The 25,981-nt window shown below is 49.1% G+C and overlaps 1 long non-coding RNA gene across 5 annotated transcripts in view; it reads right to left on the bottom strand.

The window, feature by feature from the left end:
* LOC119966969 overlaps positions 1-21,099 on the bottom strand; it is a 50,336-nt gene extending 29,237 nt beyond the window's left edge. Inside the window, exons 1-4 of one of the 5 annotated variants that reach the window (XR_005460885.1) lie at positions 19,131-21,099; positions 17,824-17,903; positions 17,203-17,489; positions 5,464-5,481 (exon numbers count right to left, since the gene is read on the bottom strand). This is a non-coding gene — a long non-coding RNA (uncharacterized LOC119966969). Of the gene's footprint in view, positions 1-5,463; positions 5,482-8,559; positions 8,978-16,467; positions 17,034-17,063; positions 17,490-17,823; positions 17,904-19,130 lie in introns of those variants that run through there. The other 4 variants (XR_005460884.1, XR_005460882.1, XR_005460883.1 and 1 more) reach the window with 4 other exon arrangements.
* Positions 21,100-25,981: the final 4,882 nt, after the last annotated feature.

Genomic DNA, 25,981 nt, shown 5'->3' with positions numbered 1-25,981 from the left:
GTTTCCTGAATTTTTTAAAATGAATGCCCATCTGGCTTGTTCTTCGTCCTTCTTGACTTTACTACCATCAGTGTATAATACCCAAGCATTCACCAACTCCGTTTTACTAACTGGCTCATCAAGTTTCTGTCCCTTTTGAATGTTATGAACAAACATTAAGTCAGGGTTTAGAAGAATGGTTTCCCATCTTTCCCATCGAGCTGTATTCGCGCCTTGCTGGCAAATCTGTCTCTTGGTTAGCTCCTTTAACTCCAAAAACTCAGTGGTGACATAAATTTTCTTACCACCGACAAGTTTTCTATCTCTGCTATTCTCTTTGTTATAGCTGCTAGACATTTCTCGATGTTTGAAAACTTTTGTTCAGCTCTCGACCAGTTTCCTGTCAGATGTTTGATAGGTGTCTGATTGTTAAGATTAGCAAGTACCATACCATATCCATTTTTATATATGTCTAATTTAATGCTTAAGTCATCCTCTTCTTGTCTCCCAACTAATGACCCCGATATCGCAATTGCTGCCTTTAACTGATCTAACCCTCTCTGGGCCTCGCTGGTCCAAATAAAATCCCCCTTCAAGGTTTGATAAATGGCTTTAGCATAGAGACTGAAGTCCTTCACTACTGGCCTTAGATATCCCAACATTCCCATTATTTTTTGAACCCCTTTTTTCGAAACCGGCGCAGTAATTTCAGCTATCTTCTTCCTCATTTCAATACTGGCCTCTCTACCTTCCTTCGATACTGAATAACCCAAATAGTTGACTTCGCTTCTCCCAATTTGACATTTCTTTAGCCCTATTTTAAAGCCTGCTTCACCAAGTGTCTTAATGATCCTGGCCACTCTTTCCACATGTTTGTCCTGATCGTCATCTCCAATTAATATATCATCGATATATACTAAGGCCAAATCATCTTGAATCAGCTCCCTGATTATTGCCTGAAAGTGATTTGGAGAATTAACATATCCCTGTGGAAGTCTACAATATACATAATGCTTAGTTCCAAAGGTGAATGCTGTTTTCTCCCTGCTGTCTGGGTCTAATGGAACACTCCAGAATCCATTCGCCAAATCTATACTAGTTAAGTAAGTTTTTCCCGCGACTTGCTCTAAGGTAGCTTGTGGATTTATTAAATATCTCTTGTCCTTCTTTGTGACTTTATTTAAAGCTTTGTAATTTGTTACCATTCTAAATGTACCATCTGGTTTTCTTACTACCTGAAGTGGACTATTTGTTGAGGCATATGTGACCCCTTGAATAATCCCCTGCTGCTCCAATTCCTTGATTATTATCTCCAGCTCGCTCTTAGCTCCTCTAGGCAAAGGATACTGTTTTTGAGGTCTGTGTTGTCCCCCGTGAATTGTGTGTTGAAATTGCTGGCTAAGCAAACCTGTGTCATTCTTACCTATCGCTAGGTTTGCTCCCATCAGTACTTCTTCCATCTTCTTCCAAGCTTCGTCATTTAGAATACTTTTCTCTTTCTGTTTCCTTATTTCCTCCATGTTATCAATTGGTTTTAATATCCTTATTTTTCCAGTATCTATTTTTATTAAATCTTTCCCTGCCATCAGATTATCAGTTCCTGATATTGCCAGTAATTCTCCCAATCTAACTTCTGGTCTAATATCCTTATTCCCTAATGCTCCTTCTACTATGTATTTCTTTCCTGTCGGATTTCCAGCTTCTTCCCTTATCATTGATATCTCAGCCCCTGTGTCCACTATACATCTTTCCCCCTTGTATACTACTACTAATTCTCCTTTGTCTGTTTCTGTTGTTAGATTTTGTATAGCCTGTTTAAGGGGAGAAGCCGAATCCTGTCCATATATACCGGGGCCTGCTCTGCCTCCTCCTCGGAATCCCCCTCGCGAGCGTCCCGGATACCCTTCTGGTGGTTGATATCTACCTTGCTCAATCCTCCCCTGACCAGCTGCTCTTCTTCTCCTATCCTCAATGAATCTGTCTCTTTCCTCCCGACTGAGGGCTAGGAATTGTCCCCTTGGTAAATAATCTAGATTTTGTGGTGGAGGTGGCCCTTGTGACCGCAAATTATACCCATGTTGTGGCATTGCTGGTTGTGCTGGATTTTGTTCCGATTTGTCAGGTATCTGCCGGTTTGGTGGTCTAATCTGAGCATTTTGTGTTGAAACATTATTTTGGGCAGCTGCTCTTTTTTGTTCCCCTTTTGTGTGTTTATCCTTAAATGCTTTGCCTGCCAAATCAAATTTAACCAGTTCTCTTCCTATTTCTCTTCTAGAGGTCGTTAACAGTATTATTGAGAGGCTTTTTCCTCCTGGAATCTTGGGTCCTAATTCCCTCAGGAATCTGACTACATCGACCCCCTCTTCCTTATTAACCTCATATATTCGGTCGATATATGGTGTGAGGTGTTCCCCTGCATATGCTGCCTCTGTCATCTCTTTCATTAAATTAGCTCTCTCATTTCCCAAATCTAACTCACTTATTAAATCTGAGACTTCGCCTGTAACTATTTCTCCCACTGTATGTAAATCAATCAATTTGGTGGATTCTCCTGATGCCCCCATTTTCTTCGCTAACTGTTTTAACCTCTGTGAATACTCAATTCTACTCTCCCCATGTTTCTTTGGGCCTGCTGTCTTCATTACGGCTGCTACTATTTTATACGGTACCATGCCTCCCTGTCCTTCCTCTGGACCTGGTGTAAATGACTGAACTATTTTCTCACTTCTGGGGCATGGTGTTCTCAAAGGGGCACCTCTATCTGGGTCCCTATATTCGGAGAAATGTATCCGTCGTCGTACCGGTTCTTCCTCAAAATAGGGGGTACTATGTTGTGCAAACTCTTCCACCGATTCTATATATTCTTCAAACCTTGCACTTGGTACCTGGCTATCTCGTGGAGCATAACGTGCCCTATCCATTGGAGTAGGAGCAGTTTTTTGGGGTCTTGGACGATTCTGTATCCTTTCCTGTGGTCTTAGTGCTGCTATTATCTGGCCTTGTGTTTCTGTGCTGTTCCTTACCCTACTCATGGCTCTTCCGAAACTGTCATACCCTTTGCTCATTTGCCAAATTTTAGCTTTGGGGGTAACGTTTGGTAATTCTAGTAATTTCGTAGAATCAATTTGTTGACTTCCGCCTAATATTTCTCCTATTTTAAGTCCCCTAGCTGTAACCTCTCTTTCCCATCCTTCCTGATCTCTATGGTGTACCATTTCTGCTTCTGGATTATAAATATAATACGGTACATCCTTATTTACTGGTTGATAAGTGGAAGGTTGTTGGTGTTTCCAGTGATCGCTATAATCCCCTATTTCTAATGGTTTAGAATTTTTTCTATTCCCTATTCCTCTCTTTGGTTTGACTATTTCCTCATTCTCGGATGAGGATAATTCTTCCTGTCCCATCACAGGAGGCGCCATAATCCCAACTATGCCTTGTTCCTCTTCACTTTCTTGTGGTTCAACGAAATGATCGATAAACGCTTCTTTCTTATGTGTGGCAGATTGCTGAGGCCAATTTTCTTCCTGAAACAGACTTGGATCTGGGTATGGAAAATTGTATCCCGTTGGGAAATTTTCACAGGAGTCCGAATTCTCTCGGCTATCTGATTCTAGGCCTGATTCCTCGTCACTTTCCATTTCTAATGGTTCATTTTTCTGCAGTTGTTTTATATATTTGCCTACCACTTCAGAGTTAATTTTGTGTTTACTATGGATCTGTATTATTTCTGTCCTGTTTACTCCGTCAATGATTTTAATCAGTTTGGAACACACTTTGCCCACTTGAGCAGCTGCATGCTTCTGTCTGTGTCCAAATACGATTAGTGATTCAGCTCGCTTTTCAAATGCAAACTGACAAAGTGCTTTAAGGACCCTGACTGAATCTGTATATTGCAGGGCTTTTGGCACTCTAACAAAGAGGGAGATATCTCCGTCTGGATACATATCGCTTGTCCAGGATTTCTTTTGCTCTTTTAATTTCTTCCATTCCCTTTTCATTTCTACATTTCTCTTGACCGTATCCCAGGGCATGAGAATTACCCTAATTGCCATTTTCGGATTTTTAGTTCTGTTCCTGGTTGTCCCTTTCAGGTGCACTCTGAAATTAAGGATAAGTACCCTTTCTGGGCCCTATCCAAGGCTGACCAAGGCACTATCTTCCTGCTTTAGTTAAGGGTCGATTGATTATTGGTTTCTGAATATAAGCGTCCCTATTTTCCAGAAAATGTCCGCACAATCCGCCTTACTCTGAGGATGATTTATTCTTTAGCCCCTTTTACCAGTGATGGATGCAAGATTTTAGTGCTATCACCAAAATGTCTTGCAGACTTTTTCTCAGGGTCAGTATCTTCTAGTCTACTGATTTTCACACCCAACCTGAGCTTCAGTCCCCTCGATCCACAGAATATCCTTACAAAAGCCAATCACACCTGACTTTCCAAACTAAACTCGGCAGGTAAAGTTTGACTCACACATAGACTAGAAACTTCTAATATTCTAGCCTTTTTGCCGGTTAGAAACTTCTAATATTCCACCCGTTTCTTGGGAACTAGAAACTTCTAATATTCTAGCCCCTACTCTGCTTAACTTGAAACTTCTAATATTCTAGCCTCGCTTTACCTAGAAACTTCTAATATTCTAGGCTTTTCTTGGGAACAAGAAACTTCTAATATTCTAGCTCCTACTCTGCTTAACTAGAAACTTCTAATATTCTAGCCTCGCTTTACCTAGAAACTTCTAATATTCTAGGCCTTTCTTGGGAACTAGAAACTTCTAATATTCTAGCCCCTACTCTGCTTAACTAGAAACTTCTAATATTCTAGCCTCGCTTTACCTAGAAACTTCTAATATTCTAGGCCTCCACGCTGGGCGCCATGTTTTTCTAAATTCACCTATATGTTTTAGAATTCCCTTTATACCAAAGAACCTTAAGGGCCAATATTCTAAAACGGCGACCAGGGAACTCCCTCCCTGACTCCAGTACAGGCCTCTGAGAGTGCTAATCGGGTCAAACTCTCCTTTCAAGTTATCCCCCGGTATAACTCCTACCTTCACTGAAGAATTTTACTTACTTACCCCTTAATGGCATTGATGTCCCGGGTCCTGCGTTCTTAAGGAAGTGAAGTAAGCTAATAACCACTTTTTCAGGTTAAATTATTTTATTATTAACATACTCTTTTTTATCTCATTAAATTAAAAACATTATTTACTTTTTGATGTTGTCTGGTTGGTTGGTGAGGCCTTCAGACTCTCTCTCTCTCTCTTTCACTTTCAAGCCTCCTGGTCATCTCTCCTGGTGCAGTTTTCTCTTTTTCTCCTCTTCTGTCTTCAGTGGCTGCTGCTCCTGCTGCTGGGCCGTCTTCCTTCTGGTCTGGTCTGGTCTGGTCTGCCGTTGGGCCGCTTCTCTCCTGCTGCTGCTCCTGCTGTCCTTCTTGCTTCTTCGGGTGCCGCTGGTGTTCTGCTGCTGGTGTCTTTGTTTCAGCTGTTCTGATCGGGACCTCTGATAAGGATCGGACTTCGGGTCTTAAAGGGGCAGTCCATCACAATTTTCCAACAACACAAAGAGATTTTTTAAAACTTTTTTTCTTTTGCCTTTCTCCTGCTGCAGGTTGTAATAACCATTCTGATAGACTGAAATTGCTGCCCACAGTTTCTGTGCCCTTCAGCTGCCACCAACCTCTTGTGGGATCTTTCCCTGCACTCTCCCCGATCAGATGTTGGCAGACCTCTATGTTTCAAATGACACATTCTGTATTTTCCAGAACAGTCCCTTTAGACTGAGATAGTGTCCTCTGGTTCCAGTTTTACCTACAAGTGGAAACATCCTCTCCACAACCACTCTATCCAGCCCTTGCAGTATCCTGCAAGTTTCAGTAAGATCCCCCTTCATCCTTCTAAACTCCAACGTGTATAGACCCAGAGTCCTCAACCTTTCCTCTAGCGACAAGCTCGTCATTCCAGGGATCATTCTTGTGAACCTCCTCTGGACCCTTTCCAAGGCCAGCACATCCTTCCTTAGAAACGGGACCCAAAACTACTCACAATACCCCAAATGGGGTCTGACCAGGGCCTTATACAGCCTCAGAAGTACATCCTTAGTGTTGGGTGGGGTTACTGGGTTATGGGGATAGGGTGGAGGTGTTGACCTTGGGTAGGGTGTTCTTTCCAAGAGCCGGTCCAGACTCGATGGGCCGAATGGCCTCCTTGTGCACTTTAAATTCTATGATAATCCCTGCTCTTGTATTCTAGCCCTCTCGACATGAATTAACATTGCATTTTCCTTCCGTTTTTAAAAATAAATTTAGAGTAGCCAATTATTTTTCTTTTGAAAAAAAAAATTGCTTATTGTCACGAGTAGGCTTCAATGAAGTTACTGTGAAAAGCCGCTAGTCGCCACATTCCGGCGCGCCTCGTACGGGAATTGAACCGTGCTGCTGGCCTGCCTTGGTCTGCTTTAAAAGCCAGCGATTTAGCCCAGTAAGCTAACTAGCCCCTTCCAATTAAGGGTCAATTTAGCATGGCAAATCCACCTAACCAGCACATTTTTGGGTTGTGGGGGTGAAACCCATGCAGACAGGGGGACAGTGACCGAGGGATGGGATTCGAACCAGTGTTTCAAGCGCCTCAGTCTCAGTGCTAACCACTGCGCCACATGCCACTCCAGCATTTTCCTTCCTAACTGCCGACTGAACCTGCACGTTAACCTTAAGAGAATCGTGAACAAGGACTCCCAAGTCCCTTTGTGCTTCTGATTTCCTCAGCATTTCCCCATTTAGAAAATAGTCTATGCCTCCATTCCTCCTTCCAAAGTGCATAACCTCACACTTTTACACACTGTATTCCATCTGCCACTTCATTGCCCACTCTCCTAGCTTGTCCATATCCTTCTGCAGCCCCCTTGCTTCCTCAATGCTACCTGTCCCTCTACAGATCTTTGTATCATCTGCAAATTTAGCAACAGTGCCTTCAGTTCCTTCCTCCAGATCATTAATATATATTGTGAAAGTTGTGGTCCCAGCACAGACCCCTGAGGCACACCACTCACTGGCTGCCATCCTGAAAAAGACCCCTTTACCCCCACTCTCTGCCTTCTGCCAGTCAGCCAATCCTCTTACCCTTAACACCATGGGCTCTGAACTTATTTAACTGCCTCCTATGCGGCACCTTGTCAAAGGCCTTCTGGAAATCTAAATAAATCACGTCCACTGGTTCTTCGTCTAACTTCCTTGTTCCCTCCTCAAGGAACTCTAACAGATTTGTCAGACATGACCTCCCCTTGACAAAGCCGTGCTAACTCAGTCCTATCCTATCATGCACTTCCAAGTACTCCACAATCTCATCTTTAATTGTGGACTTTAAATTTACCAATGACCGAAGTCAGGCTAACCGGACTATAATTTCCCATCTTCTGCCTCCTTCCCTTCTTAAACAATGGTGTTACATTAGCCACTTTCCAGTCCTCTGGGACCCTTCCTGCCTCCAGTGATTCCTGAAAGATCACCAACAATATCTCCACAATCGCCTCAGCTATCCACGGCGGAATTCTACAAGGAGTTTGCCACGGACCTGGCACCACATGTCTTGAGAGGTTTAATGAGGCGTTGGAGAAGGGGAAGTTGCTGGAAACAATAATGCAGGCAAATAACATTAATACCAAAAAAGGGGAAGGACCCTTTGGAATGTGGGCCATATAGGCCTATATCTCTTAAATTATACGGATGTGAAAATGCTGCCTAAGTTGGTGGCTGGAAGGTTGTGTCCTGTGGGTGGTTGCGGAGGACCAAACAGGTTTTGTAAAGGGCAGGCAGCTTTCTGGCAAGGAGCCTGTTAATCATGACCCCATTGAAAGCGCAGGTACCGAAGGTAGTGGTGTCCATGGACGCGGAGAAGGCGTTTGACCGGGTGGAGTGGTGGGACCTGTTTGACGTCCTGGGAAGGCTCGGGTTTGGGCTGAGGTTTGTGGCGTGGGTGCACCTGTTAGATGTGGCACAGAGGGCGAGTGTACGGACCAAAGATATAGGCTCACAAAACTTTGAACTGCACAGGGGAACAAGGCAGGGTGCCCACTGTCCCCGTTGTTGTTTGCGCTGGCTACAGAGCCTCTGGATTTGGATTTTGTTTATTGTCACGTGTACCGAGGTACAGTGAAAAGTATTTTTCTGCGAGCAGCTCAACAGATCATTACGTACATGAAAAGGAATTAAAAGAAAATACATAATAGGGCAACACGAGGTACACAATGTAACTAGATAACACCGACATCGGGTAAGCATAGAGGGGTGTAGTGTTAATGAGGTCAGTCCATAAGAGGGTTTTTTAGGAGTCCGGTAACAGTGGGGAAGGAGCTGTTTTTGAGTCTGTTCGTGCGTCCTGCCCAAGTACATCAACTCACACTGATCCAGATTGAATTCCATTTGTCACTGACCAGCCCATCTGACCAGCACGTCTATATCCTTCTGTAATCGAAGGCTATCTTCCTCACTATTTATCACCCCACCAATTTTCATATCATCTGCAAACGTATTGATCAACCCTCCTACATTCATGTCTAAATTATTTATATAAACCACAGCCAGGGCCTCGACACTGATCCCTGTGGGACTGCACTTGCCACAGGTTTCCAGTCAGAAAAACACCCTTCCACCATCACTCTCTGCTTCTTGCCACTCAGCCAATTCTGCATCCAATTCTTCTTGGATCCCATGGGAACGTACCTTCACTATCAGTTTCCCAAGTGGAATCTTATCAAAAGCCTTGCTGAAGTGCAGGTAGACTATCTCAAATGCATTTCCTTCATCTACACACGTGGTCAGCTCTTTGAAAACTTAAATCAAGTTAGTCAAACATGACCTCCCCTTAACAAAACCATACTGACTGTTCTTGATTAATCCCGGTCTCCAAATCCTGATAAATTCAGACTCAGAATTGCTTCCGTTTTCCGGTTTATCCCTTCTTGTATAATGGCACCACATTGGTTGTCCTCCAGTCTTCCTCTCCTGTGGCCAGAGAGGAATTGAAAAATGATTGCCATGCCCCTGCTATTGCCTCCCTTAACAGCCTGGGCTACATTTCATCCTACCCTGGAGATTTATCTACTCTCAAACCTGCTAGACCACTCAGAGCCTCCTCTCAGTCTGTGTTAATTTCTTTTATTTTATTATAGTCCTTTTCCCTGATTTCTTTACCCACGCCGTCCCTCTCACTAGTGAACACCGACACAAAGTATTCATTTTGAACCCTATCTACATCCTCAGGCTCCACACACAAATTACCCCTGTGGTCATTAATGGGCCCTACTCTCTCCTGAGTTATCCTTTTACCCTTAATGTACTTGTAAAACCAGGTCGGATTTTCCTTTATTCTAGCTGCCAGTATCCTTTCATGTTCCCTTCTGCTGTTTTGAGCCCTCAATATCTTCCATACGCCTCCCTTTTTCTCCTTATCCAATGCTCTATATCCCTCGATATCCAGTGTTCACTGGATTTGTTGGTCCTACCCTTTTCTTTATTAGAACATGTTGGCCCTGCACTCTCCCTATTTCCTTCTTCAATGCGTCCCACTGTCCTGTCACAGATTTCCTGAAAGTATCTTCTCCCAGTGCGTACTGTCCAAATCATATCTGAATCTTATTAAAATTTATCGTTCCTCAGTTTGGAAGTTTGCTCTCAGACCCATCCTTGTCCTTTCCTATGATCGGGTCTGCAAAATGCTCCCCCCCCCACTGATACTTCAACCACCTGCCCAGCTTCGGTACCAGGACCACCCCCTGGTCTGTAGAATATGGTTTCAAACCAAGTGAGACTCTGAAAGGGATCTTACAACTTGGTTTTTCTGATGCTATTCCACTTACCAACCTACATGGCAAGCTGATGCTGGTTAACAAGATTAATAATCAACACATGGAGCAAACTGTCTGCTTTGATGAAATAATGGTGAGAGCTCTTTAAATTCATCTGAATGAGACTAGCCATAGGCGAGTGAGGGCTGATGTGGCTGCAGCATCAAAACTCTCATTGTCAAATGAAGTGATCCATTGCATTTCTTTTGATGGGTGAAGAAGCCAATTTGTGGCAAAGGGAGCCGTCCCTTGCGAAAGGTGTGGGATCAGCTCAATATTGTTTGCCAGCTTTACAACCTTTGGAGGTGCAGGTCCTGATGGTGTCATCATCTGCAATGGGCATCACCTAGAATTTCCCCACTTGTTTGTGATTGTTAAGTTCGCTCGTTTCTGCTTTAATAATGCTTGAATCAGAGCTTTGGACACACTGCTTGCCTTGCCTGCACGGTAGCACAGTGATTAGCACTGTTGCTTCACAGCTCCAGGGTCCAAGGTTCAATTCCCAACAGAGTCTGCATGTTCTCCCCGTGTCTGTGTGGGTTCCCTCCGGGTACTCCGGTTTCCTCCCACAAGTCCCGAAAGATGTGCTGTTAGGTGAATTGGACATTCTGAATTCTCCCTCGGTGACCCGAACAGGTGCCGGAATGTGGCGACTAGGGGCTTTTCACAGTAACTTCATTGCAATGTTAATGTAAACCTACTTGTGACAATAAAAGATTGTTATTATTATGACAAGGGCAGGGCAGCAGGGAGCTCATGTAACATAACTTTGGGGATGTGGCCATTTTCCATCCCGATGCTTAAGAAAGGAAGCTGTTTCTTGGTTAATACCACCATAAATGGCCATATCAGAAACATGGTTTACCAGAGATCAGTGGGGCTACACTAATGATAATTTCTAAAGGCAAGGGATTTGAGAGAGATGGACAACCAAATCCACAGAGGGGGAATATCAAAGAGACTAAACAATACAACTGCGTGCACCCTGATTAGGTGTTCCATCTGATATTAAAGTCAGGGAGGCCTGTTCCATCTAACATCTAAAAAGCAGATTGCAGATATACTCCTCGGAAATACAGTTGCGGGCCTTTGTTGAACCAGGAAGAGACGGTGTCCCAGGCTTGGTCACCTCAGTGGTATCGTGTGGTAACTAATAACTGGGTTTGACCTATAGAGTTACTAAAGATTGCTTAGGAAAAGGGGTGTCTCAGTGAGTTCAGGGAACATGGGGATATTTTGGGGACAAGAGGTAAATTCTGATGAAAGTGTGTTAGTTATTAATGTACTTGTGCCATTCTCTATCATTGTGTTTATTTCTCTGATTTTAATAAATATTCTATTAGCTGTTTACACAATGACTGGTCTAGTTCCTCACAGAGTTGGACATTTGTGTATATTTGTTTGGAATGAAAATGAAAATCGCTTATTGTCACGAGTAGGCTTCAAATGAAGTTACTGTGAAAAGCCCCTAGTCGCCACATTCCGGCGCCTGTTCGGGGAGGCTGGTACGGGAATCGAACCGTGCTGCTGGCTTGCCTTGGTCTGCTTTCAAAGCCAGCGATTTAGCCCAGTGAGCTAAACAGCCCCTGTTTATAATGTATATATGTTTATAATGTAAGGAAGTGTTTCAAGCTATCATTCAGGGTTTTGAGACACTCCCAGGTAACAAAATATAACAATAATCTTTTATTATCATCAGCAAAAGACATCAAGAGATGGAAGTTATTGAGCCCTTGTTATTGGTAGTTGTAGGTGGTCTGGATTTCACCACCAGTATGTTGAGGATTCAGACTTTGTATAAAGCATCTTGGTCCTGTGACAACATTGCCTCCTGGTTAAGGAGCCTTGGTGAGTTCCAGCAGTGCATCCTGTAGAAGGTACACACGGCTGATGCTGTTTGTCGGTGGTCGAGGCAGTGAATGGTTGCAGATTGGGGTGCTAAGTTGGCTGCTTTGTTCAGCTTCTGGAGTGTAGCCACAGAATTTATAATGGTCCAGTTCAGTTTCTCGTCAATGACACCGCCTACCCTCCCCCCGGATGTTGATAGAGGATTCAGTCATTGAATGTGAAGGAGTGATGATTAGATCCTCTCTTGTTGGAGATGGCCATTGCTTGGCGCCAATGTAACTTGCCACATGTCAGCCCAAGTCTGGATATTGTCCAGGTCTTGGTGCATTTGGACATGGACTGCTTCAGTATCCGAGGAGGCAGGCATTGACGTTTAGACTCGAGGTACACTTTCCCATCAGCCTGGACTCCTTTGGCATTTACAAGCTGGATGTTAACAGCAGGCTTATGGGAGTCCAGGAATATAACATCAAAACTTTCCAACAGCCAAGGAGCTTAGACCTTGTGTCATTGTCTTTCAACAAGGCAGTTTCAGGTTAACAATCAGTTTCTATGTCTCTGGTCAAAACCCATTATTAACTTTGGGAGATGGATGGAAGCTATTAGCAGTACCGCAGATATAATGAGTTTTAACGGTGCTCTCTGTCTGAGCTCAGGAGACAGATTATATGTTACTCCCTGTTTGATTATGATGGGTCCCCACAATGGATGGGTGTGGCAGCCATGTTTTCTGATCCAGCAAAGTCCATTTTTAAATAAGCAGAAAGTAAGATTTGATTATAAAGTTTATGATCTCTTTCATGAAAATGACAACAGTGCAGAAGGAGGCCATTCGGCCCATCGAGCCTGCACCGACCCACTTAAACCCTCAATTCCACTCTATCTCCATATCGGCGCCAGAACAGCGCACAGAGCACCGTGCTGGCCCCCTGTGGCCCACTAAATCGCTGGGCCAAGAGGCCCGTTGATGCCCCTGTGAAACACTCCGGTGTTTACGCTGGCATCAACATTTGGCCGGGAATTTGGAGAACCCCAGCCATGCTGTTTGCAAAGAAGTGTAGTTCAGGGAGGTGGTTCCTTTTGGACTCAGAGTTAAATTATTTTAAAATCATCAGTGAAACTGGAAAGGTGACTTTGGGATGAAAATGGGTGTAGCTTATAATAATAATCTTTATTGTCACAAGTCGTCTTACATTAACACAGCAATGAAGTTACTGTGAAAAGTCCCTAGTCGCCACATTCCGGCCCCTGTTCGGGCCACAGAGGGAGAATTCAGAATGTCCAATTCACCTAACAGCACATCTTTCGGGAGGAAACCGGAGCACCCGGAGGAAGCCCACGCAGACACTTAAAAAATGTTTTTTAAAGTACCCAATTAATTTTTCCAATTAAGGGGCAATTTAGCATGGCCAATCCGCCTACCCTCCCCATCTTTGGGTTGTGGGGGTGAAACCCCCACAACCACGGGGAGAATGTGCAAACTCCACACAGGCAGTGACCCAGAGCCGGGATCGAACCTGGGACCTCGGCGCGTGAGGCATCAGGGCTAACCCACTGTGCCACCGTGCTGCCCCCTGTGAGGCAGCAGTGCTAACCCACTGCCCCACGGTCCTGCCCCCTGTGAGGCTAACCCACTGCCCCACCGTGCTGCCCCCTGTGAGGCAGCAGGGCTAACCCATTGACCCACCGTGCTGCCCCTCTGAGGCAGCAGGGCTAACCCACTGCGCCACCGTGCTGCCCCCTGTGAGGCAGCAGGGCTAACTCACTGCCCCACCGTGCTGCCCCCTGTGAGGCAGCAGGGCTAACCCACTGCCCCACCGTGCTGCCCCTGTGAGGCAGCAGGGCTAACCCACTGCCCCACCGTGCTGCCCCCTGTGAGGCTAACCAACTGCCCCACCGTGCTGCCCCCTGTGAGGCAGCAGTGCTAACCCACTGAGCCACCGTGCTGCCCCCTGTGAGGCAGGAGGGCTAACCCACTGACCCACCGTGCTGCCCCCTGTGAGGCAGCAGTGCTAACCCACTGAGCCACCGTGCTGCCCCCTGTGAGGCAGCAGTGCTAACCCACTGAGCCACCGTGCTGCCCCCTGTGAGGCTAACCCACTGCCCCACCGTGCTGCCCCTGTGAGGCAGCAGTGCTAACCCACTGCCCCACCGTGCTGCCCCTGTGAGGCAGCAGTGCTAACCCACTGAGCCACCGTGCTGCCCCCTGTGAGGCAGCAGTGCTAACCCACTGCCCCACCGTGCTGCCCCCTGTGAGGCTAACCCACTGCCCCAACGTGCTGCCCCCTGTGAGGCAGCAGTGCTAACCCACTGCCCCACCGTGCTGCCCCCTGTGAGGCAGCAGTGCTAACCCACTGAGCCACCGTGCTGCCCCCTGTGAGGCTAACCCACTGCCCCACCGTGCTGCCCCCTGTGAGGCAGCAGTGCTAACCCACTGCCCCACCGTGCTGCCCCCTGTGAGGCAGCAGTGCTAACCCACTGAGCCACCGTGCTGCCCCTGTGAGGCAGCAGTGCTAACCCACTGTCCCACTATGCTGCCCCCTGTGAGGCAGCAGTGCTAACCCACTGACCCACCGTGCTGCCCCCTGTGAGGCAGCAGTGCTAACCCACTGCCCCACCGTGCTGCCCCCTGTGAGGCAGCAGTGCTAACCCACTGACCCACCGTGCTGCCCCCTGAGGCAGCAGTGCTAACCCACTGACCCACCGTGCTGCCCCCTGTGAGGCAGCAGTGCTAACCCACTGACCCACCGTGCTGCCCCCTGTGAGGCAGCAGTGCTAACCCACTGCCCCACCGTGCTGCCCCCTGTGAGGCAGCAGTGCTAACCCACTGAGCCACCGTGCTGCCCCCTGTGAGGCAGCAGTGCTAACCCACTGCCCCACCGTGCTGCCCCCTGTGAGGCAGCAGGGCTAACCCACTGCCCCACCGTGCTGCCCCCTGTGAGGCAGCAGGGCTAACCCACTGCCCCACCGTACTGCCCCGTGAGGCAGCAGGGCTAACCCACTGAGCCACCGTGCTGCCCCCTGTGAGGCAGCAGTGCTAACCCACTGAGCCACCGTGCTGCCCCCTGTGAGGCAGCAGTGCTAACCCACTGACCCACCGTGCTGCCCCCTGTGAGGCAGCAGTGCTAACCCACTGAGCCACCGTGCTGCCCCTGTGAGGCAGCAGTGCTAACCCACTGACCCACCGTGCTGCCCCCTGTGAGGCAGCAGTGCTAACCCACTGCCCCACTATGCTGCCCCCTGTGAGGCAGCAGGGCTAACCCACTGCCCCGCCGTGCTGCCCCCCCCACCTCCCCCCCGAGGCAGCAGGGCTAACCCACTGAGCCACCGTGCTGCCTCCCCTCCCCCCCGAGGCAGCAGGGCTAACCCACTGAGCCACCGTGCTGCCCCCCCCCCCCCCCCCCCCCCCGCGAGGCAGCAGGGCTAACCCACTGTGCCACCGTGCTGCCCCCTGTGAGGCAGCAGTGCTAACCCACTGAGCCACCGTGCTGCCCCCTGTGAGGCAGCAGTGCTAACCCACTGCCCCACTATGCTGCCCCCTGTGAGGCAGCAGGGCTAACCCACTGAGCCACCGTGCTGCCCCCCCCCCCCCCCCCCCGAGGCAGAAGGGCTAACCCACTGTGCCACCGTGCTGCCCCCCCCCTCCCCACCGAGGCAGCAGGGCTAACCCACTGTGCCACCGTGCTGCCCCCCCCTCCCCACCGAGGCAGCAGGGCTAACCCACTGTGCCAACGTGCTGCCCCCCCCCCCCCTCCCCCCCCCCCCCGAGGCAGCAGGGCTAACCCACTGTGCCACCGTGCTGCCCCCCCCATCCCCCCCGAGGCAGCAGGGCTAACCCACTGTGCTGCCCCCCCCCCTCCCCCCCCGAGGCAGCAGGGCTAACCCACTGCCCCACTATGCTGCCCCCCCTGAGGCAGCAGGGCTAACCCACTGAGCCACCGTGCTGCCCCCCCCCCCCCCCCCCCCCGAGGCAGCAGGGCTAACCCACTGTGCCACCATGCTGCCCAAACCCACACAGACACGAGGAGAACGTGCAGACTCCGCATAGACAGTGGGGAATCGAACCTGGGACCCTGGCGCTGTGAAGCCACTGTCTATCCACTTGTGCTACCGTGCTGCCCTATTAATCGATTGAGTATTGCAGGGAAAAGACATTTTGTCCCAGCTTTTCATTTTGTAATTACTACACTGCCTTCCCCTCGAGGGGGAAGAGCTGCCTGGTGGGGATTTAACCTGGGGGTCACCACACCTCAGGCGAGGGGCAGGGTTGAGAAGGCAGGGCCTTCATAAATAACCTCAGGCAGCACGTTCTTTACTACCCAAAATTTGACTTAGACCAGATTGATTTAATACTTGTTGGCACAATACCACGTTATCCTCTAATAGTATGAGATTACCAAAAGCTTCAAAAACCTGTCTGTGGTGTGACATCAGTGAAACATTGGGTATAAGCGGTTGAGTGGGGCTGAAGTGGAAATTGTACCAATGCTGTTTTCACTCAGGAGGGTAATCAGCAGTCACTACTGTAAACATCATTTCATCCACATGCTGTCAGTTTGAAAAGACAAACTTTGCAAAGAAAAACTCTTGTTTTTTTAAAAAAGAATGTCCAGGATAGTTAAAGCACATAGAATTTACAGTGCAGAAGGTGGCCACTCGGCCCATCGAATCTGCACTGGCTCTTGGAAAGAGCACCCTACCCAAGCCCACACCGTAACCCAGTAATCCCACCTAACCAAAGGGCAATTTATCATGGCCAATCCACCTAACCTGCACATCTTTGTACTACGGGAGGAAACCGGAGCACCCGGAGGAAACCCACACAGACACGGGGAGAACGTGCAGACTCCGCACAGACAGTGACCCAAGCCGGGAATCGAACCTGGGACCCTATTTCTAGTCAGATCCCCTTACCTTCAGGAAAGTATGGGAACTTTGGAAATACTCTTATTGCCTTTCCTTTTTCAGCAGGCTGTGTTTATATCAAGCTTTCAGGCAGCGAGTGGCACTTTATCAGAGAAAGCAGTCATCGTCCACGTGCCATACAAATACATCCACTGTGCTATTCGGCTGGGAGGAGCAGGATTTTGACCATCAAACACGTTGCTGTATCCTGGACGCAGTGAACAGCTTGCTGAGTGTTATAGGAGCCACACTCACCCAGGAAACTGGAGTATTTAATCACATTCCAGACTTTGCCTTGTAATGCTCAGAATGATTTGGAGAGTCAGATGAATAAATGATGAAACCTCGGATTTCTCACCTGTCTCATCCACGAAGATGATATGTTTAACCACAGCAGCCCTCACTTCTGCTCCCACTAGCTGTTTTGGTAACCCGAGCCAGCATCCTCTCCAATCCACTCCCTGCCCATTGTCAATCAAACAGACAATCCCTTTTATTACATAAACCTATTTATTGCTTTTTGCTCCGAGATCTCGGATGCTATTTTTGTCAGGTGGGAGATTTTACCAAATGCGTAGTAATTAAAGAATTCCATTAAACTTTTTGATACTATGAAACAAGCCTGCCCACCTTTCCAGTGACTCCCGATTGTGGCCAGCCTGATCCTGGGAACAGGAAACTGGAGATGGAAACCCAGTCATTCTATCTGGATCCATATAATCAGGACGTGCGGCTCAGTCAGTTCAGGGTTAAATTGTTCAAAAGTTTCTGTAAACGTTACACCAGCAGCAGCAGGCGATGTGAAAGAACGTCAAACAGCAGCACAAAGGGAGGTACAGGAAGGAACGCACACTTCAATCCACTGCCCATTGTCACTGGCTGAGAGACTGTCGCAATAATTCATACATCAGCCGATCCTGCGAGAGAGAGAGAGCGAGTTAAAACAGTGTGCACAAAAACGTCACAGCTCAGAGGGAGGTGGGAAATAGGAAAGGGCAGAAAGGGAGATTGGAGAGAAGAGCAGAGAGCAAATGGGTGGCTGAACATGGCAGTGAAAATAAGATGAGTCAATTCCTGACTAATAAACAATCATATTTTAGCAATTATTTTCTTTTACAATCATTATCCAATTTCCTTTTGAACGGTGTGCTTCAGTCTCCATCACCCCAGGGGATGGGGCTGGGCGGGAGGACATGGGGGGGGGGGGGGGAGGGAGAGCGTGAATTCTCTCGATCTACTCGGGGATCTCACCTTTTTGGAGACAGACGGTCGCACTTTTGCAAAGGCTTCTTCAAAATGCTGCTGTGCCACACGCAAGCTGGAACTGGGAGCTGAAATTTTAAAAGACAGTTCAACAGAGAAACAGCGTGGATCAGAGACTGGAGGGGGGAGTCGGGGAAAACAAGGTCGCAAAGATTGCTGGAGGAGTAGGGGATCGGCTGGACAGCAAGAGAGGACTAGGAGGGAAGTGAGAAGTGGGAGAAAGGGAGGTTGAACTCAGGGCTCAGAGACTGGGGAGGAATGGGGAGAACAGGAGCGCATGAGCATCCCTCAATGGGCGTGCGCGTACAGGGGCGTGTGCGTACAGGGGCGTGTGCATACAGGGGCGTGTGCGTACAGGTGCGCGTGCGTACAGGGGCGTGTGCGTACAGGGGCGTGTGCGTACAGGGGCGTGTGCGTACAGGTGTGCGTGTGCGTACAGGGGCGTGTGCGTACAGGTGTGCGTGTGCGTACAGGGGCGTGTGCGTACAGGGGCGTGTGCGTACAGGGGCGTGTGCGTACAGGTGTGCGTGCGTACAGGTGCGTGTGCGTACAGGGGCGTGTGCGTACAGGGGCGTGTGCGTACAGGGGCGTGTGCGTACAGGGGCATGTGTGTACATGTGCGTGCGTACAGGTGCGTGTGCGTACAGGGGTGTGTGCGTACAGGGGCGTGTGCGTACAGGGGCGTGTGCGTACAGGGGCGTGTGCGTACAGGGGCGTGTGCGTACAGGTGTGCGTGCGTACAGGGGCGTGTGCGTACAGGGGCGTGTGCGCGTACAGGGGCGTGTGCGTACAGGTGTGCATGCGTACAGGTCCGTGTGCGTACAGGGGCATGTGCGTACAGGTGTGCGTGTGCGTACAGGGGCGTGTGCGTACAGGGGCGTGTGCGTACAGGGGCGTGTGCGTACAGGGGCGTGTGCGTACAGGTGCGTGTGCGTACAGGTGCGCGTGCGTATAGGTGTGCACTTGTGCCTATAAGGTGTGTGCGAACGTGTACATGAAGGTGAATGAGTGAGTGTATGAGTGAGAGTGTGAGCGAGAGAGTGAGTGAGTGTGAGTGAGAGCTGGGGAGGGGGGGGGGGGGGGGGGGGGAGAGGCAGCAGCTGGAGTTCTGACACTGGGTGGGGGAAACACTGGGGAGGAGCCTGGGGAGAGACGGGGCGGGACCAAGCTGTAAGGTTAAAGAGGGGTTTCAGTGAGGCAGGGACCAGGCTCAGAGATGGGGTGAGGGTTTGATTCCTCAAGGGCAAAGGTCCTGAGAGACGCACCTTCACGATGGTGAATTAACATTTCCTTACCTGAGTCCGGCTCTAAGTCCTGGCGAGAGAGATGCTGTCTCAGGGCATTAATGGAAGCTTCACGCACCAATGCAGACAGGTCCGCACCACTACAAACAGCAACAAACTTCAATCAGTACAGCTCACTCCTGACTGAGGAACAATCCGAGTCAACGGGGCTCACTCCCGGCTGTGAGGAACAAACTGAGTTAACACAGCTCACTCCCGACCGAGTCAACACGGCTCACTCCCGACCGAGTCAACACGGCTCACTCCCGACCGAGTCAACACGGCTCACTCCCGGCTGTGAGGAACAAACTGAGTCAACACGGCTCACTCCCAACCGAGGCAACACGGCTCACTCCCGACCGAGTCAACACGGCTCACTCCCGACTGAGTCAACACGGCTCACTCCCAACCGAGGCAACACGGCTCACTCCCGACCGAGTCAACGCGGCTCACTCCCAACCGAGGCAACACGGCTCACTCCCGACCGAGTCAACACGGCTCACTCCCGACCGAGTCAACGCGGCTCACACCCGACCGAGTCAACGCGGCTCACTCCCGACCGAGTCAACACAGCTCACTCCCGACCGAATCAACACGGCTCACTCCCGACCGAGTCAACACGGCTCCCTCCCGACCGAGTCAACGCGGCTCACTCCCGACCGAGTCAACGCGGCTCCCTCCCGACCGAGTCAACACGGCTCACTCCCGACCGAGTCAACGCGGCTCACACCCGACCGAGTCAACGCGGCTCACTCCCGACCGAGTCAACGCGGCTCCCTCCCGACCGAGTCAACACGGCTCACTCCCAGCCGAGTCAACACGGCTCACTCCCGACCGAGTCAACGCGGCTCACTCCCGACCGAGTCAACGCGGCTCACTCCCGACCGAGTCAACGCGGCTCCCTCCCAACCGAGTCAACACGGCTCACTCCCGGCCGAGTCAACACGGCTCCCTCCCAACCGAATCAACACGGCTCCCTCCCGACCGAGTCAACGCGGCTCACTCCCGGCCGAGTCAACGCGGCTCACTCCCGGCCGAGTCAACACGGCTCACTCCCGACCGAGTCAACGCGGCTCACACCCGACCGAGTCAACGCGGCTCACTCCCGACCGAGTCAACGCGGCTCACTCCCGACCGAGTCAACGCGGCTCACTCCCGACCGAGTCAACACGGCTCACTCCCGGCCGAGTCAACGCGGCTCACTCCCGACCGAGTCAACGCGGCTCACTCCCGACCGAGTCAACGCGGCTCACTCCCGACCGAGTCAACGCGGCTCACTCCCGACCGAGTCAACGCGGCTCACTCCCGACCGAGTCAACACGGCTCACTCCCGACCGAGTCAACGCGGCTCCCTCCTGGCCTAGTCAACGCGGCTCATTCCCGGTATTCCGCACACTTGCCACCGGTACCTGGTATAGTAACCGGACCCAGTCAATAAAGCTCTGCCCCAAGCGTCCCAGGAATTCCCACAAATTATTCCACTCCACCCAAAGGCCTTCCCAGCGTCCATATTGACCACTGCTTCCATCTCCCTCCCCTCAGAGGGCATTGTGATGACATTCAAGAGTCTTCTAACATTGACCGTTAGCTGCCTAACTTTGAGAAATCCCGTCTGGTCCTCCCCAATCACCCCCGGGACATAATCCTTTATTACGTGGCCAATATCTTGACCAGCAATTTGGCATTGACATTCAGTAGGGAGATTGGCCAATATAACCCACATTGCTCTGGGTCCTTCTCCCGCTTCAGGATCACTGAGATCGAGGCCTGTGACATTGTTGGGGGGAAGCACACCCCGCTCCCTTGCCTCATTAAATACCCTCACCAGCAGGAGACCCACTATCCCAGAGAACGTCTTGTAGAATTGCACTGGATAGCTGTCCAGTCCCGGGGCCTTATCCGACTGCATGGCCTCCAATCCCTCTACTACTTCTACAATCCCGATCGGGGCTCCCAATCCCTCCGCCAACCCTTCGCCCACCTTCGGAAACTCCAACCCTTCCAAAAACTGCCTCATCCCCTCTACTCCAGCTGGGGGCTCCGACTCATACAACCGATTGTAAAACTCCTTAAACAGCCCGTTCTCCCCTGCTGGGTCCAAGACCGTGTTTCCCCCCTCTGTCCTTCACTCTTCCTATCTCCCTGGCCACCTCCCTTTTCCTGAGATGGTGAGCTAGCATCCTACTGGCCTTCTTCCCATACTCATATCGCCCTCCTCACCTTCCTCAACTGCCCTACCACCTTCCCTGTGGATATCAGACCAAACTCCACCTGCACCTTCTGCCGCTCCTTCAACAGTCCCTCCCCTGGGGCTTCTGTTATACCTTCTGTCCACCTGAAGTATCTCCCTAACCAGCCTCTCCATCTCTGCCCCCTCCAACTTCTCCCTATGAGCCCGTATCAAAATTAGCTCCCCCCTAACCACTGTCATCACCGTTGCTGCCGAAACCTCCCCTGGGTCATTTATCTCCAAATAATTCTGGATGGCCTCCTTTACCCACTGCACGCCCCCTCATCCGCCAACAATCCTACATCCAATCTCCATTGCGGGCGCTAACCCTCCTCCAGGCTCACTCGTAAATCTAACCAGTGTGGGGCATGGTCCGACACAACAATTGCCGAATACTCGGTATCCATCACCCCTGCCAGCATCTCATTCTTTATTAACTCAGCAGCTCACCTTTTATTTGCGTCCTGTCTCTCAGCATCGTCAAACACCCGGACATATTCAGCTTTGTCCACCTTACCACCAAGTCCCTGTATTGGGCATCATATCAGACCCATGTCACTTTGTTCTATTGATCATTGATCTTGTTATGAATACTGCGGACATTCAGCCCGTTAACTCTGGCCTTATCTTGCACTTCATTCCTATGTTTGTCTGTGCAATCCCTCCTGTCACTCTCATTATTAACCCCCGTATCGCCAACCTTCACCATTACTTTGCAAATCACCCCTCACATGGACTCTTCCACCACTCCCACTATTTAGTTTAAAGTCCTCTTGATAGTCCTAGTTTTTCAATCCCCCACAACACTGTCCCAGCACAGTTCAGGCATAGACCATCCCACTTTCCCAACAGTACAGATCCCACTTTCCCAACAGTACAGATCCCACTTTCCCACTAATACAGATCCCACTTTCCCAACAGTACAGATCCCACTTTCCCAACAGTACAGATCCCACTTTCCCACTAATACAGATCCCACTTTCCCAACAGTACAGATCCCACTTTCCCCAATAATACAGATCCCACTTTCCCAACAGTACAGATCCCACTTTCCCAACAGTACAGATCCCACTTTCCCAACAGTACAGATCCCACTTTCCCCAATAGTACAGATCCCACTTTCCCAACAGTACAGATCCCACTTTCCCCAATAATACAGATCCCACTTTCCCAACAGTACAGATCCCACTTTCCCAACAGTACAGATCCCACTTTCCCACTAATACAGATCCCACTTTCCCAACAGTACAGATCCCACTTTCCCCAATAGTACAGATCCCACTTTCCCATCGGTACTGATCCCACTTTCCCATCAGTACTGATCCCACTTTCCCAACAGAACAGATCCCACTTTCCCAACAGTACAGATCCCACTTTCCCCAATAATACAGATCCCACTTTCCCAACAGTACAGATCCCACTTTCCCATCGGTACTGATCCCACTTTCCCATCAGTACAGATCCCACTTTCCCAACAGTACAGATCCCACTTTCCCATTAGTACTGATCCCACTTTCCCAACAGTACAGATCCCACTTTCCCCAATAATACAGATCCCACTTTCCCAACAGTACAGATCCCACTTTCCCAACAGTACAGATCCCACTTTCCCACTAATACAGATCCCACTTTCCCAACAGTACATATCCCACTTTCCCAACAGTACAGATCCCACTTTCCCACTAATACAGATCCCACTTTCCCAACAGTACAGATCCCACTTTCCCTTCAGTACTGATCCCACTTTCCCAACAGTACAGATCCCACTTTCCCATCAGTACAGATCCCACTTTCCCATCAGTACAGATCCCACTTTCCCATCGGTACTGATCCCACTTTCCCAACAGTACAGATCCCACTTTCCCAACAGTATAGATCCCACTTTCCCATCAGTACAGATCCCACTTTCCCAACAGTACAGATCCCACTTTCCCATCAGTACAGATCCCACTTTCCCAACAGTACAGATCCCACTTTCCCATCAGTACAGATCCCACTTTCCCATCAGTACAGACCCACTTTCCCATCAGTACAGACCCACTTTCCCAACAGTACAGATCCCACTTTCCCATCAGTACAGATCCCACTTTCCCATCAGTACAGATCCCACTTTCCCAACAGTACAGATCCCACTTTCCCAACAGTACTGATGCCACATTCCCAACTGTACAGATCCCACTTTCCCAACAGTACAGATCCCACTTTTCCAACAGTACTGACGTCACTTTCCCAACAGTACTGATCCCACTTTCCCAACAGTACAGATCCCACTTTACCAACAGTACAGATCCCACTTTCCCAACAGTACAGATCCCACTTTCCCAACAGTACTGACGTCACTTTCTCAACAGTACTGATCCCACTTTCCCATCAGTACTGATCCCACTTTCCCATCAGTACAGATCCCACTTTCCCATCAGTACATATCCCACTTTCCCAACAGTACAGATCCCACTTTCCCAACAGTACAGATCCCACTTTCCCAACAGTACAGATCCCACTTTCCCAACAGAATAGATCCAACTTTCCCAACAGTACAGATCCCACTTTCCCAATAGTACAGATCCCTCTTTCCCAATAGTACTGATCCCACTTTCCCATCAGTACTGATCCCACTTTCCCAACAGTACAGATCCCACTTTCCCTTCAGTACTGATGCCACTTTCCCAACAGTACAGATCCCACTTTCCCAACAGTACAGATCCCACTTTCCCAACAGTACTGATCCCACTTTCCCAACAGTACAGATCCCACTTTCCCAACAGTACAGATCCAACATTCCCATCAGTACTGATCCCACTTTCCCAACAGTACAGATCCCACTTTCCCAACAGTACTGATCCCACTTTCCCAACAGTACAGATCCCACTTTCCCAACAGTACAGATCCAACATTCCCATCAGTACTGATCCCACTTTCCCAACAGTACAGATCCCACTTTCCCAACAGTACTGATCCCACTTTCCCAACAGTACAGATCCAACATTCCCATCAGTACTGATCCCACTTTCTTAATGGTACAGATCCCACTTTCCCAACAGTACAGATCCCACTTTCCCAACAGTACAGATCCAACATTCCCATCAGTACTGATCCCACTTTCCTAATGGTACAGATCCCACTTTCCCAACAGTACAGATCCCACTTTCCCAACAGTACAGATCCAACATTCCCATCAGTACTGATCCCACTTTCCCAATGGTACAGGTCCCACTTTCCCAGTACTGGTGCCAGGCCCCCAAGAATGCAAACCATTTCGCCCACACCAGTCGCTGAGCCTCTCGATCTTGTCCTTTGCCACTTTGCTTGTGGCTCAGGTAGTAATCCAGAGATTATTACCTTTGTGGTTCTGCTTTATATTTCAGCTCCGAGATGCAAACGCATTCTCAGCAGAACCTCTTTCTCCAGCTGAGAGGAGATTTCCTGAACTCAGGCAATGACACAGCCGTCGCACCTCATGCTCCAGGTTACAGAGAACAGCGTCCATCCCCAGAACAATACTGTCCCGGCTATAACTACATTCCTTTCTGCTCCCCAATCTGAATGGCTCCCTGCTTAGTGCTGTGGTCATTTTGTTCAATGTCCCTGCAGGTCCTGCTCTCGTCCACACTCCCTGGAACAAATTCAAACCTACTGGATCCCCTTATCTGTTTCACTCATAGTCACATCCTCCTGTCTTTAACCAAGACTAAATCTGAAGTACCTAATCTGATAAACGTAGTAATTTTACAATATAGTTAGGATGGTTAGTAAAAGACTGGGTTAAGGAATATATTTTATACACACACACACACACACACACCTGTTGCAGTAATATTTTTAAAAATCCTGCTTTAACATACAGTCTGCAAAAGGTACAATTATGATGTTGTAAACGTGAGATCATCATTCATTGTAAACATGTAATTGTTTTCCGAAACAAGGATTTTTTTTTCTTTTGTTTAAAAAATAAATAAATTTAGATTACCCAATTTATCTTTTCCAATTAAGGGGCAATTTAGTATGGCCAATCCACCGAGCCAGCACATCTTTGGGATGTGGGGTCGAAACCCACGCAAACACGGGGAGAACGTGCAAACTCCACACGGACAGTGATCCAGAGCCGGGATCTAACCTGGGACCTCGGCGCCATGAGGCTGCAATGCTAACCATTGCCCCACCGTGCTGCCCTTCCGAAACAAAGATAATGGAATTTGGGGAATAGAAAGAAGCTTCCTTGGGGTTCAGATAATTGAGGGGTTGTGTTGACCTTAGTAAGATGGTCATAAGCCAGCTTGTGGGTCAGAGCTGATGTAATTAATAGGAGGAGCCAGGTCTGCAGCACGTAGTTTAGCTTTGAGACTGCCAAAGACAGCAGGACATGCTGCCAGTCTGAAATGATCTTTCTCTCTCTTCAAGCAGTCTTTCCAAGAAATCTTTACCCAGAGGACAGCAAGTATTACTGTGTTTGCTAACTGCATTTTCAAGTGGCTTCATTGGAGAGAGAGAAGGTATCAGTTAGAAGTTGGTGTTTCCTTGTTATTAAGAATTGCTTAACTGCTAGGTGTAAGCTAGTTTCTGTGATATTAATGTAGTTTAATCCTGTGTTAATAATAAAGTTTGTTTTAATCTGGGGAGTGGAATCACTCCTTGA

The sequence above is a fragment of the Scyliorhinus canicula genome, chromosome 6, assembly GCF_902713615.1.
Source record: "Scyliorhinus canicula chromosome 6, sScyCan1.1, whole genome shotgun sequence".
NCBI classification, from domain to species: domain Eukaryota; kingdom Metazoa; phylum Chordata; class Chondrichthyes; order Carcharhiniformes; family Scyliorhinidae; genus Scyliorhinus; species Scyliorhinus canicula.
The sequence above is the reverse complement of the archived record's forward strand: the minus strand, read 5'-3'. Positions and strand labels throughout refer to the sequence as shown.